Source organism: Macaca nemestrina, chromosome 14 (genome assembly GCF_043159975.1).
Source record: "Macaca nemestrina isolate mMacNem1 chromosome 14, mMacNem.hap1, whole genome shotgun sequence".
In the NCBI taxonomy this organism is placed as follows: Eukaryota; Metazoa; Chordata; class Mammalia; order Primates; family Cercopithecidae; genus Macaca; species Macaca nemestrina.
This window is the reverse complement of record NC_092138.1, coordinates 318,307-343,562: the sequence shown is the minus strand read 5'-3', so window position 1 is coordinate 343,562 and position 25,256 is coordinate 318,307. Positions and strand designations below refer to the sequence as shown.

Here is a 25,256-nt window from a genome sequence, read left to right as displayed (position 1 = left end):
CTATCTCTCTAATGACTCTGGGGCTCCAGAGCTCCAGGTCCCCGTGTCCTTTGCCCCTAAACAAGAAGCCACAGAAAAGAAGAGAAGACGTTCTCTGGCTCTAAAATGGAGACCAGCTTCTGAAAAGGGGGCACGTATCCATCTCTTCCACAAACCAAATTTTATCATGCATTGGTAGACAAGAGTAACCAAAAGCCAGTTGTAAGTTCCACTGGGGCACATTATGTAGAGGGAAGGGACAATGGCAGATTCCCTAAGCCGCTGCTTTCTGCAAAGATGAACAACGACTTGTGCAAACAGCTCAGGCAGGCAGGCGGAAGTCTATAGCCCCAACTGTTGGCATGACCACTCCTCACCACTGTCACCTCCCCCACTTCCACGGCACTGCCACCACTACCGCTGTGGCCATCACCACCTCCACTAACGTCAGCAGTGCCATCACCACGACCAATACCTCTTCTCCTTCCCCACATTACAACCGCCACCACCACCATCATTATCATCACAGGACATCAATCGAGACCCTAGCTCCTAGAAAAAGAATGGCTAAAGGTAAATCTGTCTAGCATGAAGTTTTAAAGAAAGTTTTATTGGAGAACTTTTCAATCACCTGTGCAGTGTGTCACACCCATCTCTCAGCATGTACAAAAACAGCCCCAGCTAAAGCTACTTACTGCAACAAATGCCACTGAGCTGAAGAGAGTCCTAGAGAGCCGAACGCCCTCCTCCCCTCCCCACCGTCTCCCCTTCCCCACCGTCTCCCCTTCCCCACCGTCTCCCCTTCCCCACCGTCTCCCCTTCCCCACCGTCTCCCTTCCCCACCGTCTCCCTTCCCCACCGTCTCCCTTCCCCACCGTCTCCCTTCCCCACCGTCTCCCCTTCCCCACCGTCTCCCCTTCCCCACCGTCTCCCTTCCCCACCGTCTCCCTTCCCCACCGTCTCCCCTTCCCCACCGTCTCCCTTCCCCACCGTCTCCCTTCCCCACCGTCTCCCCTTCCCCACCGTCTCCCTTCCCCACAATCTCCCTTCCCCACCGTCTCCCCTTCCCCACCGTCTCCCCTTCCCCACCGTCTCCCCTTCCCCACCGTCTCCCCTTCCCCACCGTCTCCCCTTCCCCACCGTCTCCCCTTCCCCACCGTCTCCCCTTCCCCACCGTCTCCCCTTCCCCACCATCTCCCTTCCCCACTATCTCCCTTTCCCACCGTCTCCCTTCCCCACCGTCTCCCCTTCCCCACCGTCTCCCTTCCCCACTATCTCCCTTCCCCACCGTCTCCCCTTCCCCACCGTCTCCCTTCCCCACTATCTCCCTTCCCCACCGTCTCCCCTTCCCCACCGTCTCCCTTCCCCACCGTCTCCCTTCCCCACCGTCTCCCCTTCCCCACCGTCTCCCTTCCCCACTATCTCCCTTCCCCACCGTCTCCCCTTCCCCACCGTCTCCCTTCCCCACTATCTCCCTTCCCCACCGTCTCCCCTTCCCCACCGTCTCCCTTCCCCACTATCTCCCTTCCCCACCGTCTCCCCTTCCCCACCGTCTCCCTTCCCCACTATCTCCCTTCCCCACCGTCTCCCTTCCCCACAAGTGCACCAGGAGAAGAGAAAGAAGAGGCTCTGTGGTCCCTCCAGTGGGTCCCTATCATAGCTCTGTACCTGTGCTGCTCACTGTGTCCCAACATGTAGGGCCGGAGGGACAGGGCTGGGGGGCAGAGGAGGGTGGCCATGGCCTCATGATGGTTGGTCATATTCCTTCCATCTGACAAGAGGCTGCTGTGCACTCCTTGGCCAGGAGTTCTGTCACAATGAGCTTGAGGCCCGTTGACGAAACGGCTTTGCCAGCAGTCCTATGGGAGGCTCACTCTTCGGAGAACGAGGAGGGCATGTTCTGGTGCCCTGCCTGCTGCCACAAGGAAAACTGAAACAATACCCTTTTAGAAGAGCTTTGACACAGATTTCACCGTATTTTCCTTTGAAGACACACGCAAAAAATCTAATAACTTTGTCCACATTAAAAAACTATGGGTCACAGGTTTTTGCTAAAAAAAGAAAAAGCTATTTTTATTTCCTTGAATCCCTGTAACAATAGTTATAAACAGCTAAACAGAATTTTTTAATTACCCTTTTAAAAATACTTTTTAAAAAGTAAAGGTTATTCCTAGGCTGACACTGAATATGCCAGGTCTGTGGCTAGAAGGAAACTTTTACAGCTCGTTATAACCCCTGAAATACGAGTTTATACTGGAAAAGCTGAAACAACCTTAACTCTAACCACGCCGATGGGCGCCACTTTAATTACCGGCCCTGAACGGAATAAAACAGTCTCTCTTCCACGCAGCATCACAAAGAGCCCCATTAACTCTCCAATTACTAAACGAGGAAACAACATTCTCGAGAACCCAAGCCAAGGAAAGAAGAACACTGCATGTTCCAACTGAAAACCTTCAAACAGAGCTTCAAAGTGGCAGCGCACAGGGAGGACGCTCCCCTGGAAGGGAATGTTCGCGTCACTTATTCAAAACGAGTGAGTGTCTTCGCCAAGCCTCGCACAACACTACTTGTTTAACAAATAAAGATGTATGTTTCCTGGAGTGTTTCTGATTGGGATCTGAGGTCCCGCCTCCTAAGAAATTCCAGACTGGCTACCTCCTGGAGATGCCTTCGCCAACACGCTCTCCCCTCTCCAGGGGAGAGAAGGGCTCAGCCTTCGTAAGTGAAGAGGCACAGGCAAAACAGCAGGACTCAGGGCTGGTCTCCCACCAAGGCATCCATCACACTTTCAACAGGAAACAAAAATGGGGAAGCACAAAACCATGTCCAGTAGGGTTTGTAAACTGAGCTATTCAGTAGGATTTGTAAATTGAGCTATTCAGTAGGCAAGCAGACTTTACAAAGAGCAACTTGGGGGAGGCCAATTTCCCTCCCCTCCTCCATTCACTCCCTCTCCTCCCCAATCTGCCGTGCTCCCCTGGCCGGCTCTTCTGCAACAGCAGTTAAACAGCCCTGTTTCAAAGCCATGCTTGGGAAATGGCAGGGCAAAAATCAAAGATTCTTTGGTAGGGCGTGTAATATAAAACTTGAAGTTGTTTCTGTTAAATAAAAACAGTCATGTTAATTTTGGTGCCATTAAAAACACAGGAAAATGCTGTTGCCAAATGGAAAAAAAAAAAAAAAAAACTCACCACATGGGAAGCAGTTGTATTTTCGAGACTCGAGAGTGGTATTCCAAAAAACTAGAGAGTAAAACTGAGAGAAAAGAAGTGCAAAAGAATGGTTACTTTCTCGATTTTATTACATTCTTTTTCTCCAACAAGGTAAAATAATGCATCCATCATTTCAAGGAGCCCTGAAATTCAGGTCTCAGGAGTTTCATTCTCTTGCTCTGCAAATAATGACACATTTTCCTGCTTGAGCCATGAGCTCCTGGTTCCACCCTTCTGCAAACGCTCTCAGTAACACACTCCCAGGTCTCCCATGGTACACAGATTAACCGAGCTATGCAGCAACCAGGGAAAACGTTCTGTACTCAAGATCCTGTTTCGAGCTGAGTTTGACAAACCATCAGAAGAACAGAAATTTTGTCTTTCTGGTTCCACCTGAAAGTTAGAGAAGAGTCCCAGGAGTGTTTCTAAACACCGCCGAGTTCACACACACAAGAGCACATCGAGCTACACCTACAGCGACGGCAATCATCTCACAGGGTCCTCAGGAGTCATCCTGTTGATTTGACATCTTAGAGTATCCAAGAGGCAGGGGCCATGATGTCAAAGAGGAAGCAAGAACTGAGAGAAGAAAAACTAAGACTGAAGGTTCCTGAAACCTTCTTTTGGGGGCTTAAGAAGACTCTGGAACACTATTTGTTGTTGTTGTTCCTAAAAACCGTGTTGTGAGAGATTTTTGACTTTCATTTTAATTTGGAGGGTAACTGCAATGGTGATTCCCGTTGTACCCTCCTCTGGTTAAATTCGTATACACTGGGGAAATCACACTAGAGGTCTGCAGCAAAAAGCAAGATCACTTTAATCGCCACTGCTATTCCTATTTCTATATCCCTTCCTTCTCTCATTTAATAAATAGTAGCAAAGGTCACTTCCACGCCAGGGCCTGCAGAGTAGGCTGGCTGGGATACGATTCAGTGCCACGTGAGTATCTTTCATACTCACTCCAAAGGCACGGCCTCCACCAAGCGACAGCATGGCAATGCCTGGGCTTCTCAGTGATAGCAATGAGTGCTCAGTAACTGTGGACTGGAAACAAAATCTAAGTGAGATTTCCCTACTTCTGAGGCTATTGTAAAACTCTGATGAATTCTCCAAATTTGAAAAAATAGCTACTACCTAAAAATTCACTGCTCCCGGCCAGCTTGCTCAATCTACACCTCCTTCCACTCAAGCTGGTGTGGGCACCTGGGGGAAAGCCAAGGTAAGTGGGAAGGATGATATCACAAAGGGCAGTAGACACCTAAAAGCCCCCCAGGAGGCTTGTCCGTTAAGAGACCTCATTAGATCCTCCAGAGAATCAAGCTATGGGAGGTGAACACGCTCTAGAAGGACCAAATTAGAATTCAGTGAGATTCAAAGAGCCTGGAAAAGTGGTTCAACAAAGTGAACATGCAGACCAGCCTGAAGGAAGGCATGACTAACCATGTGTTAATGAAGGAGGGAAAGGTGGATAAATAGAAGGTGAGTCAACTGCCCAGTACAGCCGTTAGCATTTCATATAAGCTGGGCGTGGGGGCTCATGCCTGGAATCCCAGCACTTTGGGAGGCCGAGGCGGGCAGATCACCTGAGGTCGGGAGTTCAAGACCAGCCTGGTCAACATGGAGAAACCCTGTCTCTACTAAAAAATACAAAATTAGCCGGGCATGGTGGTGCATGCCTGTAATCCCAGCTACTCAGGAGGCTAAGGCAGGAGAATCATTTGAACCCAGGAGGCAGAGGTTGCGGTGAGCCGAGATTGAGCCATTGCACTCCAGCCTTGGCAACAAGAGCAAAACTCCGTCTCACAAAAGAAAAGAAAAAGATTAGGGGACAGGTGAGTGAAACTGTGGCCCCAAGGATAATGGGTCAGACTGCAGGCTCCACAGGCAGGGACCCGGGTAGAATTTCGGCTCTATCACTTAGGAGATGGGCGAGATACAGATCACTCTTCGCTCAGTTTCCTCATCTACAAAATGCCCAAATGGCATCTGTCCCATAGAGGACGCAAGTCTTAAACGGGACGATACATGATGTGTACTCAGTGCAATACGAGGCACAGAGTTCGGAGCTCGATAAACGGTTCCTACCGCCAGCTATGGAGACACCTTTCAGCTTGTTGTGTCTGGTTTCAGACTTTTTAACTTCCGAGCAATGAAGAGAATCAGAAAATGCTGCAGCAGAAAGCAACTGAGATGACCAGAGAATAGGCAAACAGAAGCTATAAAAACGGAACTCAAAGCTGTTGGGATTGTCTAGCCCAGAAAAGAAAAATCTGGAAGGTAGCAAAGCAAATAAACAAAGTGCATTATTACCCCATTATTCAGGGGTAATCAGATATTCTGCTGTTGGAATTAGGCCGTGCAGGGAGGTGTTTTGTTAAAGCAAAAACAGCAAATCTTAGCCATAAAAAAAACAAAACAAATAAACAGAAAACTTCCTTAAACTTTTCTTTTTAGGAAAAGTCATTTCCCTTGGTCTTAAAGACTGGACAAGCACAAGTCTGCTTCACAGTTGATCAGGCATTCATGTGAAAGCACAACAAGATGACCCTCCTGCTGCTGTTGCAGCTTCTAACAAGATCAACACACCCTTAAAGGGGTCAAAGGGCCCGCGAAGGGGCTAGTGTGTGTGACACAAATGACCAGCGGCTTGTCTGCCACGCTCTCTGCGCCTCTCGGCCCTTCTGTGAGGGTTCTCTCTGTCCGCTCCCTCTATGTAATGAGTGCCCTGCCAAACCAGCCTGGGGATCACCGTATTTCTGTGTGTCTATAGCAAACAGTCATGGGTGGGGTCAGTAGGCTGAATGCTTGTGTGTGTGTGTGTGTGTCTTTGCACACACAGGGTGCAGAGGTCTATGGCTTATGTTAATTTTGTATCCACTAAAATGGTTGCCTTTTAGAGATACAAAAAAATTTTGCCATGCTGGTAAAGAACATTTTCTGAATGTGTTCTCATTGTCATGCCTTACTAAGGCTGAGACAAATCACATCTATTGCTTGCCTCCCATTGATGTCACTACAAAAAAATAAAATAAAATAGATTAGTCTGGCCAAAATGAACCCATAACAGGGTAGCAGCATAGGCTCTGCCTACTATTTAAAATTGAGTTTTGGGTGGTTTGCTCTAGAATTACATGTCAGGGGCATAGGGATGTTCAATTGAGTCTTTAAAAAAGGTTTCTGCAACTCAGCTCCAGCTCAACTCACTCTTCCTTGAGGAGCCTGGAAATTCGGACATATCTGGTTGTTTCTGGAAGCCACCACTTTCCACCTCCCTTTCTGTTACGTCCACTTCCTCTGTATTCAAATCACGCTTGGCCTCTGCCCCCGTCTGAAGATTAAAACCAGTGAAAGTCTCTCTTCTCAACATCCTTCCACTTTAACAAAAAAGACAGCATTCGCCTTCCCTTCATCTCTTCTCAGCGGGGTAGAAACACCTTCCCTTTACTTGGTAAGTAAGACGGGTGGCTGGCCTTGTGGGCCAGGATCTGGCAAGCTCTCGCCTGCTCACCACTGAAACCGGGGAGGGGGGGGAGGGGGGGCGCCCTGTCCTCAAAGCCCTGCTGCAGGTCCCCACACCAGCTACTGCCATCCACTCAGCGCCAAGGCACCACCTAAATAAATAAACCCAAAAGCCCAAAGAAGCATAAACAATACTTCTCTTAACCAGAAAAATAAATGGCATTTCTCCATGCTATTTAAAAACACTTGGTATGTGGATTTACTTTTCTAACAGAGGTTCTCTTTAAACTTCCAAAGTTAGTGAAAATAGGATGAACACAACTTTAGAGAATTGTTAAAATTAGTGAAACCGGAAGAACTAGGTCGTTACGAAGCTGCTGAAAAGGAGTCATTACGGTTTCCACTTGGTTTATTAAACAAGGATTTGGACCTAAAGGAGCAACATCTTCACCAAGACACATTTGGTTGGGGGTGAAAGACTTATTCTTCTTATCTCCATCCCTGCTGTGGGATGTAGGTTTCTCTAAATATTGGTGAGCTACACGAAAGTGCTGATATTCTCCTGCTTTTAAGATTTCCCCAGACAGAAAGTGTATGTGGTTCCTACAGTGACCGAGCACCAGGGAAGGATAAATAGGGTGCAGGCCCATCCCCACCTCCCACGATGTGGGAGGATGTTCATGAAATCTTCGTGATTCACTATTTAAATATACCAGGTGCTCAACGCTGCACTGTTTACAACAGTAACATTTTGGAAAAAGTCAAAGATCCATATTTTGGAAAAGTATAACTGAGAACATCCATAGAATAGAATACTATGCAGCTAAATAAAAAAGAATGAGAAACTCTTTAAGGCCTAATATTACATCTAGGAGATAATGATAATTGACAAAAGCACAGTGTAAAATAGGGTGTGTGTTCTATCTCCTTTTAAGAAAAGGGAGGAAGAGTAATAATCTGTATCGTCTAATTGTCCTGCATCTGCATGAAGGAACATGGGGTTATACAAAAAGCTCATAAAGTACGGTACCTAAGGAACGGAAGATGGGACCGAGGTGGGGAACAAAAACATAAAAGAATTGCACTGGTCAGGCGCGGTGGCTCACACCTGTAATCCCAGCACTTTGGGAGGCCAAGGCAGGCAGATCACCTGAAGTCAGGAGTTTGAGACCAACTTGGCCAACATGGCGAAACTCCGTCTCTACTAGAAATACAAAAATCAGCTGGGTGTGGTGGTGGGCACCTGTAATCCCAGCTACTCAGGAGGCTGAGGCAGGAGAATCAATGAACCTGGGAGACAGAGGGTGCAGTGAGCCAAGATTGCGGCACCGTGCTCTAGCCTGGGCGACAAAGCAAGGCTCCATCTCAAAAAAAAAAAAAAAAAAAAAAGAATTGCACTAAAGAAACATTATTCAAAGCTATTTTAAGATTGGTCCTTTTGCAAAATTAAAATCCCTTTTGGGCTGGGCACAGTGGCTCATTCCTGTAATCCCAGCACTTCAGAAGGCCAAGGAGGGAGGACTGCTTGAGCCTCAGAGATTAAGACTAGCCTAGGCAACACCGTCAGGCCCTGTCACTATTTTAAAAAATGGAAAAATTAGCCAGGCATGGTGGCACACGCCTATAGTCCCAGCGCCTCAGGAGGCTGAGGAGGACCGACTGACCCTGGGCGGTGAAAGCTGCAGTGAGCCCACATCGGGCCATTGCACTCCAGCCTGGGTGACAGAGGGAGATCCCGTCCCTAAAAATAAATAATAAAATCCCTTTTGCAAAGTGTCTCGAGACATTCCATTCTGGGCTACAAGATTATCTCAACCAAGACACACAGGCACTATTTACAAAATGCTGCGTCTGCCCCCGGGAGGGCTGGCCTGTGAAGCCAGGTGGAGGGGCTGGGCATTCGGAGGAAGAGTGGCGGGCAGGAGTTGCCCTGGCTCCCCGCAGCTGCTGGCCACACACTTGGTCTTAACCTTCAGACTCTGGGCTTCCAAAGCTCCACTGGGAAGACGCGGGTGGGGTGACAGGGGTTCTTTCAGAAGTTTCCATCACGCGGTCCTTTCAGACACAGGTCAGATAATGGCTCCGATAATACTGAGAACAGATCAGAGACAGCTGTTTCAGGAGCTGACAGGCTCAATCTCTGATCCAAAAGTGATGGGAAAAGAGGTCAAGGACAGAGAGCTTTGTCTAACTAGTGGGACCAGAACTCCAGGAGGGCTGGAAGCCAGGCAGATAGGGCTTGGATAGACTAGTTTAATCCAGGTGGGATCCTAAATCCCTGAAGAGCAGGAACAAGATTTCTTCTTATTTGTTTTTTTTGTTGTTGTTGGTTTGTTTTTGTTTTTTGAGACGGAAGAGTCTTGCTCTGTCCCCCAGGCTGGAGGGCAGTGGTGCGATCTCGGTTCACTGCAAGCTCCGCCTCCCGGGTTCCCCCCATTCTCCTGCCTCAGCCTCCCGAGTGGCTGGGACTACAGGCGTCTGCCACCACGCCCGGCTGATTTTTTGTATTTTTAGTACAGATGGGGTTTCACTGTGTCAGCCAGGATGCTCTCGATCTCCTGACCGCGTGATCTGCCCGACTTGGCCTCCCAAAGTGCTGAGATTACAGGCGTGAGCCACTGCGCCCGGCCCTTAATTGTTATTAAATGTGGAAAAGGAACTAAAAAATACATTTTGAGCTGAATCAAATAATGTCTGGCTTCTTTACCTTTACTGCCTTCTTTACCATTCTTTTTGGGGGTAAGAAAAGTGAGTATGTACATTCAAAGTTCAAGCTACAGCCTGGAAGGAAAACCTCACAAAAATGTCAGTGCTGCTCTAAACACTCCTTCCGCAACGGGGAAACCCCCGTGTGCACAGCGTAAGGAATGTGGCTCAACAACCCTGTGACAAGCCTTCATGTCGTCACACGACCGTGCTAAGTCACCACACCTATTTTTATCTTCTCCCCGGAGCTATTATTTTAGACACTCTGGGTTGATAGGAACTGTAGAATTTGTGATTGACACTAATAAGCCACAAAACTGATGTGTTTGTTGACCCATAAAACTACCAAATTCTCCTAAGCCTACTGAAGCAAAGAACTGGTATCCGCTGAGGACCTACGATGTACTGGCATCTGCACATAATCTTATCCACAAGAGTTCTGGAGATGAGTGGCCTATGGCAGCTTACCAGGGAGTAACTGGGCACAGCAGTGAACGGCAGAGCTGGGGATAGAGCACTGACTCCAAGCAGTGCTCTCAATCCATCATCTTGGGTGACAAGCAGAGGTGGCAGGTCTGAGGCACCATGGTAGGGGTAGGGTAAAATCCTATACCTTGTACTGTGCAGTGTCTGGATGGCTTCCAAGGAGCATGATGACTTTTTCCCGGGAAGAGGCTTCCGTTCTCCCAAGGGACCGGCTGTGCCAAACACTGACCCTGGCAGGGAACTGTTGTTTCTTTCCCATTTTCTTTAAACTCAGCTCCTGCGATTTTCTCTTCTCACGCCTCCTCGTACTTCACACGAAGCTGAGAGACCTCTCTGGACCCAGCAAGACAGGCCTCCTAGATACCGCCCTCCGGAATGCCAAATCTAGGCCTAAAGTTCTCAAAGGCTCCCTTCAAGGTCCTTGTTTATTGGCCATGCTAAATCACCTCTATTCCCAAGTTTTACTTGATAAATATTCAGATGGATATTGGCATGCTTGCTGCTTTCAAATTATGCCATAACTCGTCCTACTAGACCTCAAAAGCCTTCTCATTTTCAAAGCCCCAGGGGCCAAGGATGCCTGGGCAAGGATACTTGGACACCACAGCAGCCAGCCAAGGGAACAAGGATGCTTGTCTCTTCTGGCATGGCCATGGATCTGGCCAACTGTAACCACCACACTCGTGTACGCAGCATTTCATAAATACTGGGAGCAGTCCCTCCATGAGGGACTATGTTAACCTTCCTCCTCTTCTTCCTTTCATTTCATGCCAAAGACAAGTCAAGGCCTCGGGTAACTCTCTTTTAGAAAGCAGGGTACAAGGGCCAGGTGTGGTGGTTCACGCCTGTAATCCTAGCACTGTGGGAGGCCAAGGCGCACGGATTGCTTGAGTCCAGGAGTTCGAGACCAGCCTGGACAACATGGCGAAACCCCATCTCTACAAAAAACACACAAAAAATTAGCCAGGCATGGTGGTGCACACCTATAGTCCCAGCTTACTCAGGGGGCTGGGGTAGGAGGATCACCTCAGCCTGGGAGGATGAGGCTGCAGGGAGCCGTGATTGTGCCACTGCACTTCAGCCTTGGGTAAAAAAGTGAGACCCTGTCTTTTTTTGTCTTTTTTTTTTTTTAAAAAAAAAAAAAAAGGAAAAAGAATGGGGTACAATGGTGAGAGAACATGACCCTGAATTTTAATACCATCTTGCAATTAGATCTTTTTTATAAATGTCAGGAGAATTGAACTGAAATACCCTGTGCACAGGCCTTCGTGGCCCTGTTAGAACCTTGGCCGTTGCAGGAACTGCTGCCTTTGTTAGACTCACATCCCTTTAGGAGAACGAAATGGGAACCAGATATCCTAGATGATACGCTTTTTGGGAATATACCTCTCATAGCCTTCCCCCACCTCCTAACCCAGACCCAGGTCTAGCACTCCCCACTCCTCCCTCCCACCCAATTCCACCTCCAACTCCCCAGTCTTCTCCTAGCTCCACCATCTGCAGCCCTCAGTCTCTCGTTAGCCCATCTCCTTACCAACCTAGATGCCCTCCCTACTGAAGGAACAGAGCCCTGCCAGGGTCACCTACAGTGGCATTTCCTACCTTCCCAACCATTCTAAGTTATGCCCACTTAGGGAGGTGGCCAGTGGGGATGCCGAGACCATCCAGGTGCAGGTACCTTTTGCAGTGTTTGATTTAGCATGATGTAGCCAAAGGTTGGGCCAATTTTTAGAGGACCCAACTAAATTCATGGAGGAGTTTCAGGCTCTCTCACTCTCACCTGAGTTAACTTGGGGAGTTATTCATATTACCTTGTCCACATGTTGCACCCTGGAGGAAAAGCAGTGTATCTGGGTGGAGGCCAAGGCTTATGCTGACAACTCGTTAGCTGGGGACCCTGAAGTATACACTGTGGGAGCCACGCCTGTGCCTAACAATGACCCCAGCTGGAACTACCAACAAGGCCAGGCTAACCCAAGAAAAAGAAATTGTATGGCAACTTGGTTAGTGGAAGGAATAAAAAATGTATTCTAAGCCTGTGAACTATGATAAAATAAGGGAAGTAACTCAAGGAAAGGATGAAAACCAAGCTTTGTTCCAGGGTCACCTTGTGGAGGCCTTAATATACCAACACTGACCTCAGTACTGATGCCAAATTTAACTAGGGACACACTTGACAAGCCAGTCAGCACCCAACCTCAGGAGAAAATTACAGAAATTGGCTTTGAGACTCCAAATACCTATTAAACCAAAGCTTGACGTGGCTCTCCAGGTATTCAGTAATAGGGACAGGGCTGAGAAGGCTGAAAGGACCCAGTGCGGCAAACAATGGGATAGAGAGCAGGCCCAAATGATAGCAGTTACTATAAGCAGCACCCTGCAACCTCAGGGTCACCCAGAGAGGTGCTTCACCCATGGACCAAAAAGGCCCAACAGCAAACCCTGCAGGCAATGGCTGCTGCTTCAAGTGTGGGAAGCCAGGACATTGGAAAAAGACCTGTTGCAGCCAGGGGAGCCCACCCAGACGCTGTCCTCACTGCAAGCAGGGGAGTCATTGGAAAAGGGATTGCCCTCAGCTCCAAAGGAGGAGGAGGATACCCAATCCATTATGGCCATAACTGAGGCCTGAAGGGGACCGAGGTTCTCAGCAGCTCCCATAAAAGGCCTGGTCATCATAACTGAGGAGCCTCAGGTGACTCCTGACATGGCAACTAAGAATATCAATGTCTTAACTGACACAGGGGCAAGTTACTCTGTCCTGAATGGCCACTCTGGGCCCTTGTCTTCCAAAAGCCGCACTGTCATGGGTGTCAATGGCACCCCAAAACTCAAAACACTTTACAGTGCCTCTGAACTGCGGGCTAGGAAACTATATGGTGACTCATGAATTTCTAGTTATGCCAGAGTATTCTACTCTTTCACTGGGATAGGACTTCCCAGCCACCCCTGAGGCCACTTCACATTTACCAGGCCCCGGGGGGCCTCCTGTTTGGCAGTATTGTTTCTTAAGCCAGCCTCAGAATGACAGGAGATCCCTCCCAAAATAAGGTCTCAGACCCACAAATACGGGACCAAGAAATCCCTGGCAAAGCAATTTATGCTCAGCCAGTGATCACCTCTTTAAAAGGCAAAAATAATTTCCCACACAAGCATCAATATCCTCTCAAACCAAAAGCCAGGCAAGGACTCCAACCTCTAATTGACAAGTTTTTAAAACATGGCTTCCTGATTCCATGTCAGTCTCCTTGTAATACTCCTGGTCCTCCCTATCCAAAAACCAAACAGAGAATATCGTCTAGTTCAAGATTCGAGAGCCATTAATGAGGCTGTAATTCCCTTATGTCCAACAGAGCCAAATCCTTATGCCATACTCACCCGAATACCAGGAGACCAACCGGTTCACGGTATTATATCTGAAGGATGCTTTCTTTGTATCCCTTTGCGTTCTGACTCTCAGTATTTGTTTGCTCTGGAGAGGACTAATCCTGGAACTAATATTACCCAGCAGCACACCTGGACAGCACTGCCTCAGGGCTTCAGGGATGGCCCTCACTTGTTCAGAAATGCCTTGGCACAAGAATAAAGGGAGCCAGAGCTAGAAATGGGGAGTCGTTCTCCAATATGTGGATGACATCCTTGTATGCAGTCCCACTAAAGAGGACTCAGAGAAGAATGCCGCTCAAGTCCTAACCTCCCTCTTTGGGTATCAGGTCTCTCCATCCAAGGCCCAGATTTCTAAAACCAAAAATTACATACCCGGGGTACATCCTAAGCCCAGGAAACCAGACCTTCTCCACAGAGTGAAAGAAGGCCGTCTAAAAGGTGGGACTCCCACAAATGAAGAAGCAACTCAGAACTTTCCTGAGTACGGCGACATTTTGCAGGATTTGCGCTCGTTATTAAGCCACCATATGAGCCCCCAACAGGGCCAGAGCAGGAACCAGCTGGAGGGGTTTCTGTGGTAATAAACCACACCTGTTGTTCTCATACCAACAATTCAGGATTAAACTGCAAGTTTGAAAGATTTACCAACAGACTACCTTGCTACATAATTTCAATGACCCCACTGCTCAGCTGGATATTCCACCCCTTGGTTACAGAAACCCCAACCTCCCTTGCACAGGACTACTCTCTCTTTAGTACACCAAACTCCCTTTTCTTGAGTGTGTACTTTATCTTCCAACTTGTCCTTGAATTCCTTCTTGTGGCGGTCAAGAGCTTGGACACAGCCAGGGTAGAGGTCCCTTGAGCATCAATCTCATATTCCATCCCGTGGGGAGCAGAATATAAAATGTTCTTGGTTGTCTGGGGCTTGCCCGTGCTCGTGCTCCAACCCATTTCTGCAGCTCAGCTCAAGCAAACAACTCACCATTAGGATCCACCTGCCCTGTGCTTCAGAGGCCAAGAGCTATAGAAGCCCGGGCCCTGATCCACTGTCAGCACCTGCTGGGACTCATCACCCTGCAGGAGAAACTCCTCAGGGAAGCAGAAAGCACAGCTTGCCCTTGCTGGTGGGTGGAAAACCACGGGAGGGGCAGAGCAGAGAGGCCTCTCTGAGGAGCAAGGATTCCAGGTGTTAGCACAGGCTGGTGAGGGGAGGAAAGGCCAGTCTGGAAGGAAGCTGCAGGGAGCCTGTGAGAGCAGGGCTGCGGAAGGACCTGGAGCTTGTTTGTGAGAGGAGACATTATCTGAGGACATCCCGAACGCTATAAAGTCAGGTGGTATCATCATTAAAGAATCTGAAGGCCAGAGGTGGACCTTCATCAGTCCAGACACTGTCTGGTGTACTCAAAGCAACCAAGATCTTTAATCTGAAGGTGAGTTATAATAGCTATAAATCCACCTAACGACGCCACAGCAGACTCTACAACCCACCCCTATAGCTTAACAACGTACAGCCAATCACTAATCAATGTGATTGCTAAAACCCACGACAACTCCTAACAAACCACCTTGTACAGCCCACTCCTTGTCCCCTTTTTTGCCTCTAAAAACCTGCTTGTAACAAAGGCAGAAGGGAGCTCATATCCAAGGTTCCTTGGGTCTGAGCTGTCCAGGCAGCCATCCTCACTTTGGCTCAATAAAACGCTTTAAATTATATTTGGTGCTTCAGCTTCTTCCTTTTAGGTCCACACCACTGACTCCCCTTCCCAATCCTAAGGTCTAACTGATGCTTTTGCTTGTAAAAAGCAAAAGGGAAGTGTCCCTTTGTAAATTATTCAGGGCTGTGGGTGTAAACAACAGAAACTCAACTCAACCAGCTTTGACCAAATAAAGTCCTTATTTGAAGGCTGAGAGATCCATAGGAAGGGCAGGGGCACAGAGTGAATGCCATTTCTCTCCCTTATTCTGCTTCTCCTACATTCTCTGACAGCAGGCTCCTCCCAGTGGCAGGAAACATGGTCCAGTCACTCTCATACCACACATTTCTCAGCCTCCTCTACTCAGCATTCTAACTGGGAAATCCCAGGGTAGGACTTGTGCCAAAGGTAAGTAATAAGATTCCCTTACAGCGGTGCCCCTCAGGCAGGGGGTATAAAGAGAAAGTGGTCTGAGTCCCTTGGAGCGAGACAGTGTGATGCACTTCTATGGCCTTGGGAAGACTTCCGGATTCTGGGAAGGACAGGTTGGCAAGCACTGGTCTTCCTCTTAGACTCTAAGTGAGATCTCAGCAAGATATCTAAGGGGCCAGGCAGGGACCCTCTCCTTCATACGTCCCCGGGAGCCCACCGAACAGTGGAGCACATTGCTGGTGGTATTATCCATCAGAGAAGTAAGATCTAGTTCTGGGCCTACTTCTTCCCAAGTTTAAGGAAGTATTACAGAGCGAGAAGATGTGCACGTGGTCCTGAGAACGAGCACCTTTTCCCTCATCTCTGCCTTTGGAAACATAGTGCAGGTCTCCTTGAACATGCAGGAGCCTTGGACAAGGAAGCTAAAGAAGAAGTGTTCCCTGGATAAAGGACCATCAACTGTACCCTCAAATAACTTGAAACTATCAAAGTGTTGGTAGGCAGGAGGATGAATCCAACAGGTTTCTTTCATCTGTCCATTTATTCTCCTCACCCTAACTTCCAGCACAAGCATATGCGGCCTTTGAGGGCATGGGAGACGCTCCAAGTTTAAACCGGTAAAATTCAGACAGATGAACCTGGACCACTGGAAAGGTTAGAATAATCCTAAGAAGTTCTCCCCAGACAACACTTAAGCTGAGGAGATGCCGCCTCTGAGGGCTGCACCCAAGTGGTTACCGGGACAGGCACAGGGGCCTGGGCAGGCTTTCTGGGTGCAATTTCGTGCAGTGGCCTGGAGACTGGGGCCGAGCGCCCTATCAGGCAGTGCACCCTGCTGAGCTCTGGGACCCATAATCTCCTGATTGCTTACAGCTCTGCAAGGAGATATCAAAGCCAGGAGAAATGGTTTGAAGCCAAAGAAGTGGTGGTAGAGAAGGGAGGGCTGATGGGGAGTGGAGAGAGTCCAGAGGGAAGAGGTCTGGGAGGAGGGAGGGAAAGGCCAAGGGAGAAGAGAAATCAGAATTAAATGAAAACAGGGTTTGTAGCTGGGGCCCTCTCAGTAAAGTTCTGCCATGCATGCATTAACCTTCCATCAATGAAAACAAAATCCAAGGACCTCATGCCTGCCTGCTGGGGCACAGAAAGCCTAGGGGACATAATATCTTCCAGGTGGGGGTGCCCAGAAGCACACACTGGTACTTGACAACTCATTTAAAACTGACTGTCAGGGTCAGAACGCCGCCGCCTGCAGGCACATCTGAAATGTCTTCATCCACCCCCCTCTGAGTTCTCTGTTGTTGTTTTAAACTAAAGCACAGTTTGAGCAGCAGACAAGCCTGACAACTGTTCAAACATATGTATGTGCAACTTATTAGCTTGCAAATGGAGATATCTGGAAGCTAAAGACATGTGACGGGTTGGGGGGCAGGTTAGGCACTGACTCTGAGGGGTCAAAGGAGGGGGTCTGAGTGGTAAATTGCTGGGCTGAAGGAAGGAGGCCTTCAGTGATGGAGCCCACTCCTGATGGAGTATTTGAAATGATGCTTTTCACTGATGGTGCACAAAGCAGAGGCAGTTATCATGAAAAGGGGCCCCTGCCCTTGAGATCTGTTTATTTTGCAATTAACAAGGGTAAAAGAGGCCCCCTTTGAAACTTTTGCTTGGGGGCCTAAAATTTAAACACCTACTACTGCCTAGGTGCCCACTGAGTCCAAGAAAATCCAAGCCTCATGATCTAACTAGCTCTTACATCAAAAAGAAAATATACATGTAATTTAAATTGCTGAAGGAAACTGAATCACTCCCAACCCTGTTCAAATAAAAAACCTGATTAAAGGCCAGGTGCAGAGGCTCATGCCTGTAATCCCAGCACTTTGGGAGACTGAGGCAGGTGGATCGCTTGAGGTGAGAAGTTCAAGACCAGCCCGGCCAACATGGTGAAACCTCATCTCTACTAAAAATACAAAAATTAGCCGGGCATGGTGGCGGCGCCTGTAATCTCATCTACTCGGGAGGCTGAGGCAGGAGAATCGCCTGAACCCGGGAGGTAGAGTATGCAATGATCCGAGACCGCGCCACTGCACTCCAGCCTGGGTCACAGAGTGAGACTCCGTCTCAAAAAAAAAAAAAAACCCCGTTAATCAAACGTAGGGGCCTAAGGCGTCTGCGGGTTTTTCTAAATCACCCCTTACTTTTCCAGAGAAGAAAACTAGGCCAGGGAGGCCCAGGGACCTGCCCAAAGTCCCCGCCTGAGACTGGATGCAGTTCCCAGGAAGCACAGCCGCCTCCTGAACTGACAGGCAGGAAGCGTCACCAGGGGGCTGGCTCACCCGCTCGCCGGCGCGCTCCATCCTCCTTCTGACCTTCTCGCTTGTGACACGATGGCAAGGTCTGGAGTCAGTGCAAGCTGTCCGGGTGATACCTGTCTACACAGTCCCCACGCACCACACACTGCTCTCCAGCACCTGCAGCAGAATCAGCTGGGAGGACCCGTTAGCCTTCCAGATACCAAGACTGCAGCTCAGTTCACTGGGCCAGAGTCTCCAGGGTAGGCCCAGGCTGCTGAAGGGATCCCAGGGCACGTGCTAATTCTTTGGGATGAAGGGGGAAAGTGATAGAATTTACTTTTCATAATTTTTTTTCTCATCCTTTCACATTTTCTACTTTGTGTGTGTGTTTTGTAGTGTACCTAATATATTAACATTGTACTAAATGCATACAACTTATAAATAAATAAACAAAGATATGTGAATTGGGTAATTGCTCAAAAAGAGTCTATAAACAGAAAAGCATGGGGGCCTCCGGCACCAAACTGTGAGTCCCGAGAGGGCAGGACCTGTGCTTCCTCACTGCTGGAAAGCAAAGCCCTTGCCCAGGGCCTGACGCATGCAGGTCAGGTCCTCACTCACACCGACGGAACGAAAGTGCAGGTCAGGTCCTCACTCACACCGACGGAACGCAAGTGCAGGTCAGGTCCTCACTCACACCGACGGAACGAAAGGTGAATTCCTTCTCCAGGTGTATCAGGGACTCCCAGATATTTCTGAAGAGAATCATTTCCCAAAGTGTGTTTTGAGGAGGTGGGTTTTTTTGAAACCACAGTGGTTCCACGAAACGCTCACTGTAAAAGGGGTCCCTCGGCACAACAGTTGGGGGATACTGCCTATCCTGTCTCTGTCTTCAAGATGCACAGATATACCAGGACATTAAATCAGGATCATAAGAATATTAAAGGCTTTCTTAGAAGCCCTCCAGTAAAGAATCTCTTTTAAGTTTGTTTAATCCATTTATTTCCTAAACTAATTAACCTACAGTTCCTTTTCCCACATTATTAACATTCCACAAAACTAGTCTTCCTTGAAATCAACTTTAGAAACTCCCAGTGTAGATTCAGGCTAAAGGTCTATGCTTCCTCGCGGCCACAGCATCATTAGCATTCACCAGACCTGTCCGTTGATACGTGTCTATCGAGTGAGTTCTTGGCTTTGTCCATCCACCCCTTTCCAACTGCCAGCTTCCAACAGGAGGTTCTACGACTGCACATCTACGGAAAAAGGCAAAACTGCAGCTGGCTCATCCCCAGAGAAAAGCACCATCCTGAGGTCCTCAGGACGTCCTCTTAGAGGAGACCTACTCAAAAACTGGGACCTGCCAACCACGGTTTCCAACAACTTAGCAAGGTGGGCTCCAAGGAGCACAGGCCAAGGGTGGGTAGCGTAGTACCAGGCTCACAGGAGCACCCCCTCCTCCTTACCTACCCCAAGTCTTGGCTGGGGAACCCAACTATCATCCACACTTTCTTAGAATGAAGTTCCAAGACTTCCATTTTATGGTGAGAAACAGGGAGGTGATTATTCTTAGCAAGCTAGTTGGGAAGGTAGGAGCAGATTTGGTTTGTTCAATGACTGCAGATTTGGCATTCCGTCTTCTGGGAACAATGTCTAGACTTTCCGAGGAGTCACCTCTATAAATAGCACGGTTAGTTAACCATGCAATATAACATGTTCTACTCTGAGCTCCACTCGGGTTAAATCAGGGCAGATTTGTGCAACGTACCTCAACTCCCACTTAGTACTCAATTTTTTAAAAAAAAGTAATCCATTTTTGAAGGGCACATCCCCCTCACATCTGTGGCCTTTTAATATAATCAAGTTAACACTTCTCTTAAAGAAAAGTGTTGGGCGCACGCCTTTAATCCCAGCACTTGGGGAGGCCGAGGCGGGTGGACTGCCTGAGCTCAGGAGTTCGCGACCAGCCTGGGCAACACGGTGAAACACTGTCTCTACTAAAATACAAAAAATTAGCCAGGTGAAGCGGCGTGTGCCTGTAGTCCCTGCTACTCGGGAGGCTGAAGCAGGAGAACTGCCTAAACCTGGGAGGCAGAGGTTGCAGTGAGCCGAGATCACACCCCTGCACTCCAGCTTGGGCAACAGAGTGAGACTGTCTCAAAAAAGAAAGAAAAAAGAAAAAAGAAAAGGTGGCTGAGACACTCTTCCAATTACTTATTAGGGGTGAAATGTAGAAACAAGGCAATTTCTCACCCACTTTATGCAAACAGGCCTCTATGGTGCAGAGGTGGGCTCCGGCTGCATCTTGGCAATATTCCCTCCGGCAGAGCTGTTCACACATTGTACCTCGCCTGAGGGCTTTCCAGAGCTGGTGTTTTCCCTAAAAGAAATCTACCCTTAACAGAACGACTTACACAGCTCCATGCCCACATGCATGCATCAGCAGTACAGAAGCTGGTAGTATTTGCTCACTCTGGGTACTGGTCTAAGGAGAAAGAGCTGGCAAGACTGGGAATATCCCAAGTTAGGCAACTTTGTGCACTGAACTCCATTGTTCTTTTTCACCCAGGGAGCGTATGTTCTACTCAGTAATGATGCTTCAGTAGAGAAATAAGTGGGAAGGCAGGGAAAAAGCCTTTTCTTTGTAATGGAAAAAATGGCAAGGTGGTGCCGACTGGCCGTCTCAGGCTCAAGGGCTGGAAGACATTAGGAACCTAGGATGACATCAATAGAGAGATTACGAAGGCAGGTAGAGGAATGACGGCTTCAGGAAGCCCTTTCAAAGGCCTGACAATTGCTCTTGAAGGATGGCCCCAGCAGTGTTCTCTGAAGGCAGGACTGGCAGTTTTTGTGTGGGGAGAACAGTTCAAAGAAAACCAAACACTTAAGCATAATCTTTCAGAGGGCGAAGAATCACGGCATAATGATGATAAGATGCTACTTCTCGATCTGACAAGCAACACAGCTGTTTCATGGCAAAAAGAAGATTCTAGTTAACCCAAACCTGTGAGTTCACTCTGCCTGTTGCTCCAACAGAAGAGAGAGAGCCTGGCCCCCCCAAAACTCACGTGATCAGGAATTTGCCTGGTATCCAGATTCTATGGCTGCCTCAAAGCCAGCCCACAGTGAATGCTGACCTTCAACGGTATCTTCACTCACAGGGACAGCAAGGTTTCTGTGTGGAGACCCTAAACCACGCACTCGCTGCCTTACACACAGTTACAGATCAGCCTTGCCTAAGGCTGGACCACCAGACTCTGAGTCATCACAAGATGAGGCCATTTTACTTGTCTCCCTGACTTCCTGCTTCTAAGTGACTTCGGGACATTATATATCCTCTTATACCCGCTCTGTAAAAAACGGAACACACGCACACATTCTCACTACCTACCTTGCTCAGTACAAACTGGTATTGTCAAGACGAACAAAATCATCCCAGCCAAGAGTCCCAGAAGAACATCACTTCGTGAAGACCAGTTACTATTTCAGGAACACAAACATGAAAGAACCAGAACACATTAGAACGGGAAAGGCCCCACCTATAACATAGGATGCAAATAAAGTCCAATAATTTTCTCAAGAAGGAAAATTGAAATAAAAGAGAAAACGGAGAAAGTGAACACAAAGAAAGCAACAAAAGGGAAGCACACATGGGCACAAATCGCCTTGCACGTGCCTCGCAGTTCACAGCTCATTCTGTCTGTTCATCTCTACAGCAACGGCAGGGCTGCCAGTAAACAAGGGATTACAATTTTGCAGAAAAAAAGGATGGTATGAGCTGCTTTCTATCATTCACACCCACCTGTTCAAAAAAGCAGAGAAGAGTTATACTGCAAAACAGGAAAGAAATGCCCATTCAACATCTTTTTTAAAAACAATCCATGCAGAAAGAAAATTGAGAATTTATTAAAATCTGAGAAAGAAACGACAACAATAACAAGTAACAAAACCCACGCACAAAACAAAACTATGCAGCACATCAGAGAAAGTCGAGAAGCTGGCAGCCATGGTGAACTAATTTAAGGCTCACAATCTGATTCCTGAGGCAAAAAATCACTATGGCTGCACCTTGCCTTGAAATCGGGGTCACATCCCCTGAAATCTAAAGAAGGATTGTTTAAAAGTATGGTGGTTTCGGTTTGAAGGATCAAAAATTCAAGTAAAGCCAACAAAGAACAAGCCAAGAAAAATCCTCAAAGCTGTGCAACCTTTTGCTACTTAAGATAACGACGGAAATTGGCGACCGCTCCCTTCCCCAGCAGAAAGGAGCACGATTAGGAGCTGAAAACAACAGGCCCTCGGTGCCAGCACGTTACGTTTTGCTTATTCCATTACACATTGGCGGGGAGATAAGAATAAACAGGACAACACCCTGTCTAACCCGGGAGGCGGGAGTGGAGGAAAACGCTGGTCACATTCATTCTCGGGCATGTACCTGCATACCGTTTATTTGCAAATTGAGGTACTTAAGAAAATTGTGCAATAGTCAGGAACTAGCAGAAGCGTTCACAAGTCTTTATTGCACAATCAAATCTTTTAAGAATAAGCCTGGGTAAGAGGGAGCTTTATAGTTTTTCCTTAGAGTGAAGCATATTGTGAAGATTTTAATAATGATAATTTTCTCTACGGTCTTTAATTGTCAATCCTATTTTCATTCAAAAAACCTTTAAAACTAGGATGAGCAAATATACAGCCACAGCTTCCCTCTCTGTGACCAATGACGTCCAAAAACCTTGCGGAGAATCAATCAGCAGCTGCAGGGGAAGAAAACGTGGTGTCCAGGACTCCTCCCTTCTCTCCAAAGGGACGTTGCCAGTCTGGACACCAGGTGTCCTGACAGCTTGGGCCGTGGGGCGTTCCGCTCAAGAATGGCAGCTGCTACGCCAGCCGGGTTCTCACCAGCCAGTCGGGAGATGGTATGGGTATCTGCGGTCCCAAGAAAAAAAAAAAAAAGATTTGGTCTCTTCCCATAACCCCTGTCTGCCTAGAATGATGGACCTGACTCAATCTTGCCATTTCTTAGTGGCTCACTTGCTCCTGGCACCCAAGCTGACTAAGGACGGGGCTAAGGAAAGCCATCCTAAGACCTCACTGACCTGCCACCATCCTGGCCTTCACTCTACTCCTCCAACCCACGAGAGTGGTTCCCACCTTGAGGCCTGTGGACTGAGCGCTTTTCCACCAGATGGTCACAAAGCTGAGTCCTTTGTATTCTTCAGTCTTAGCCTGAATGTCATTCTTTAAGGAAGCTTTTCCCTCTCACCCTAACGATGCTATTGATTCTCCCACTGTGACACTTACTTGATTTTATTTTCTTCATAGCATACGTCTTAATTACTTGTTTCACGCACACTAATTTTCTCCCGACTAGAATGTCCATTTCATAAGGACAGAGACCTCCTCAATCTCGTTCACCCATGTAGGCTCTGCATCGTAAGTACTATCTGGCACACAGTATACACTTGATAAATATTTATTGTAAGAATAAATAAACAAGAACCAAATGATCAAGACTATCTGGTGGGGACAAGAACAAGAACGAGTGGGAAAAAGGTCAAAGAATCTGTCACCTGTCATCAGCCACACAATAGTCATTTTTTCCCCTCAATTTTCCCCGTGGGATGAAGGGTGAAGATGCACGTGAACAGCTGAGCCATGAAGCAGAACACAGAACACATGGCTTTTAACTTCAGGGCTCTTCACGGAAAACCACTCTGAAGTAAGTTGCAAGAGATTCTTGAAATTCAAATACAAGGAAAGAAAAGAACATATTTGGATGTCAGCAAGGTAGTTCTGCCAACCTAATTATGCCCATGACATGTAATTGTGAACTGCTGAAAGACAAGTGTGAAGCAAAGCGTTTATTACACACACATACAGGTAAGATTAAGGTGTTCATTTTAAGCAACTGTCATAAGCCTGGTTCTAGAATATGATTCCATTAACGTGACTGCTGTTATAACAGAGAGTGTAAGTGTGATGATGAGCTCCTTTCATGTATTTCTCAAAATTAAGATATTACACTTGCCAGTCAATCCCCAGCAGAGACTCTGAGAACACACGAGGACAATGAAAATGGTAGAATATTAACTAAACCAACAGGAAGAGACCTGTGTGTACTTCAGAGATGCATTTTAAACGCATGCATATCTTCATACAGACATCACAGTAGTCAAGTCAAGGAACGTACACTTTACGGTTCCTGATATGGCAGATTCCGTGTTCATGGAAGGCAAAAACGCAATGGAACAAAAACTGAAAGGCCACACACACCCGCTGAGGAGAGCATCTGAAAGGCAAACCGGCGATTTTTCTCAGCAGAGAAGGAACGCCCTCTCCCCTGAACAGTGATGCGGAAAAGGACTGGGGCAGGGAGGGGCCGGTTAGTAATGGCTCCTGTTATATTAAAAGGTGACAAAAATCATGAAGAGCAGTACTGATAAATGTTCTAGTTACTGCCATGTTTGAAAAGCATTCAAAATTCTAAAATATTACTTGTGTATTATTTACCTTCTTATAAACCGATTTGTCATCATCATACATTCAAGTTTTATAAATGTGTTTCTTCCCCACTTCACTGAAATACCAGAATCAAGCTCAAAAACAGAATCAAAGAGGAGACCTTTCAGCTTATTCATGAAAACCATGATATGCAATATTTAAAATAGTGAAATCATCATGAATATCATCCAAAATGCTCAGAAACTCCTTGACATGATCAATAACAATGTTCTCATTTTAGTTCAGGAGGGAACGTTTAACATCATTTGCCAAAAAAGAAAATACACAGGAATGGCATAAAACCAGCCGTTCACTAGAGTTAAGACCCGATCACTAAAGAAGTCCAGAGGTATGGAATTTATCATCTTGCCTACATGTTTATAAAATATGGACTCGGGAAGGAGCCATTTAATTTACCAAGAAGCCCGTTGATCTCTTGGCGTATTATATCTACGAGGACAATGGCAAGTTTCAGTGTGGAGGTCTTTTTGGACGACTCCTCCTAGCCTTGAAGTTTCTCTATTCCTGTTTAGGGTACGAAGCTGACTTACAAAACCATCGTTTTTGTTCTAGTTTTGCTTTATAAAACCTCAAGCAAAGCCTCGACCGTAAATAAAGCAGCAGGGCCCCAGTAGCCAGCTGAGTCACAAACCCCACTCAGCCGCATGTGGCCCAAGGTGTTGGGATCCCGACAGAGTCAAGCCAAGCAAGTGGAATCAGCTGAAGTCAGAGTTTGGAAAAACAGAGCGCTCCCCTTCCCCACCCCGACTGGCAGTGGAAGATACCACAGTCCTCCTTCCACAGCTCTCGTCCAGGGAACGGTAACAAGTCCAGAAAAACATCCAGACCCGGGCAGACTTCACCTCCACAGTCTAAAAGGAAGGGAACGATATTTGACAACCCACCACAAATTCTGAATGTGCGGTTCTCCTGCTTTTAAGCATAAAAGCGTCTTGTTGCTGCTCAGTTATTATCACCACCATATTTTTCAACATTTGTGCCCAGGACCATTTGGCCTTACGGTACTTACGCTTACTACTTTAAAAATACAGAGTCAAGCATGTTTAAATCACTTTAAATATTGCAAAAAGCAGCAAACACACAGCCTA

The 25,256-nt window shown here is 47.4% G+C and overlaps 1 protein-coding gene and 1 long non-coding RNA gene across 27 annotated transcripts in view; both read right to left on the bottom strand.

The window, feature by feature from the left end:
- The window catches only part of LOC139358257 (uncharacterized), a 72,884-nt gene extending 47,633 nt beyond the window's left edge, over positions 1-25,251 (bottom strand). For both annotated transcript variants that reach the window (XR_011612961.1, XR_011612962.1), the window contains exon 1: positions 1,648-25,251. This is a non-coding gene — a long non-coding RNA (uncharacterized lncRNA). The remainder of the gene's footprint in view (positions 1-1,647) is intronic.
- AOPE (aminopeptidase O (putative)) overlaps positions 1-25,256 on the bottom strand; it is a 386,190-nt gene that overhangs the window by 285,570 nt on the left and 75,364 nt on the right. The window lies entirely within an intron of this gene.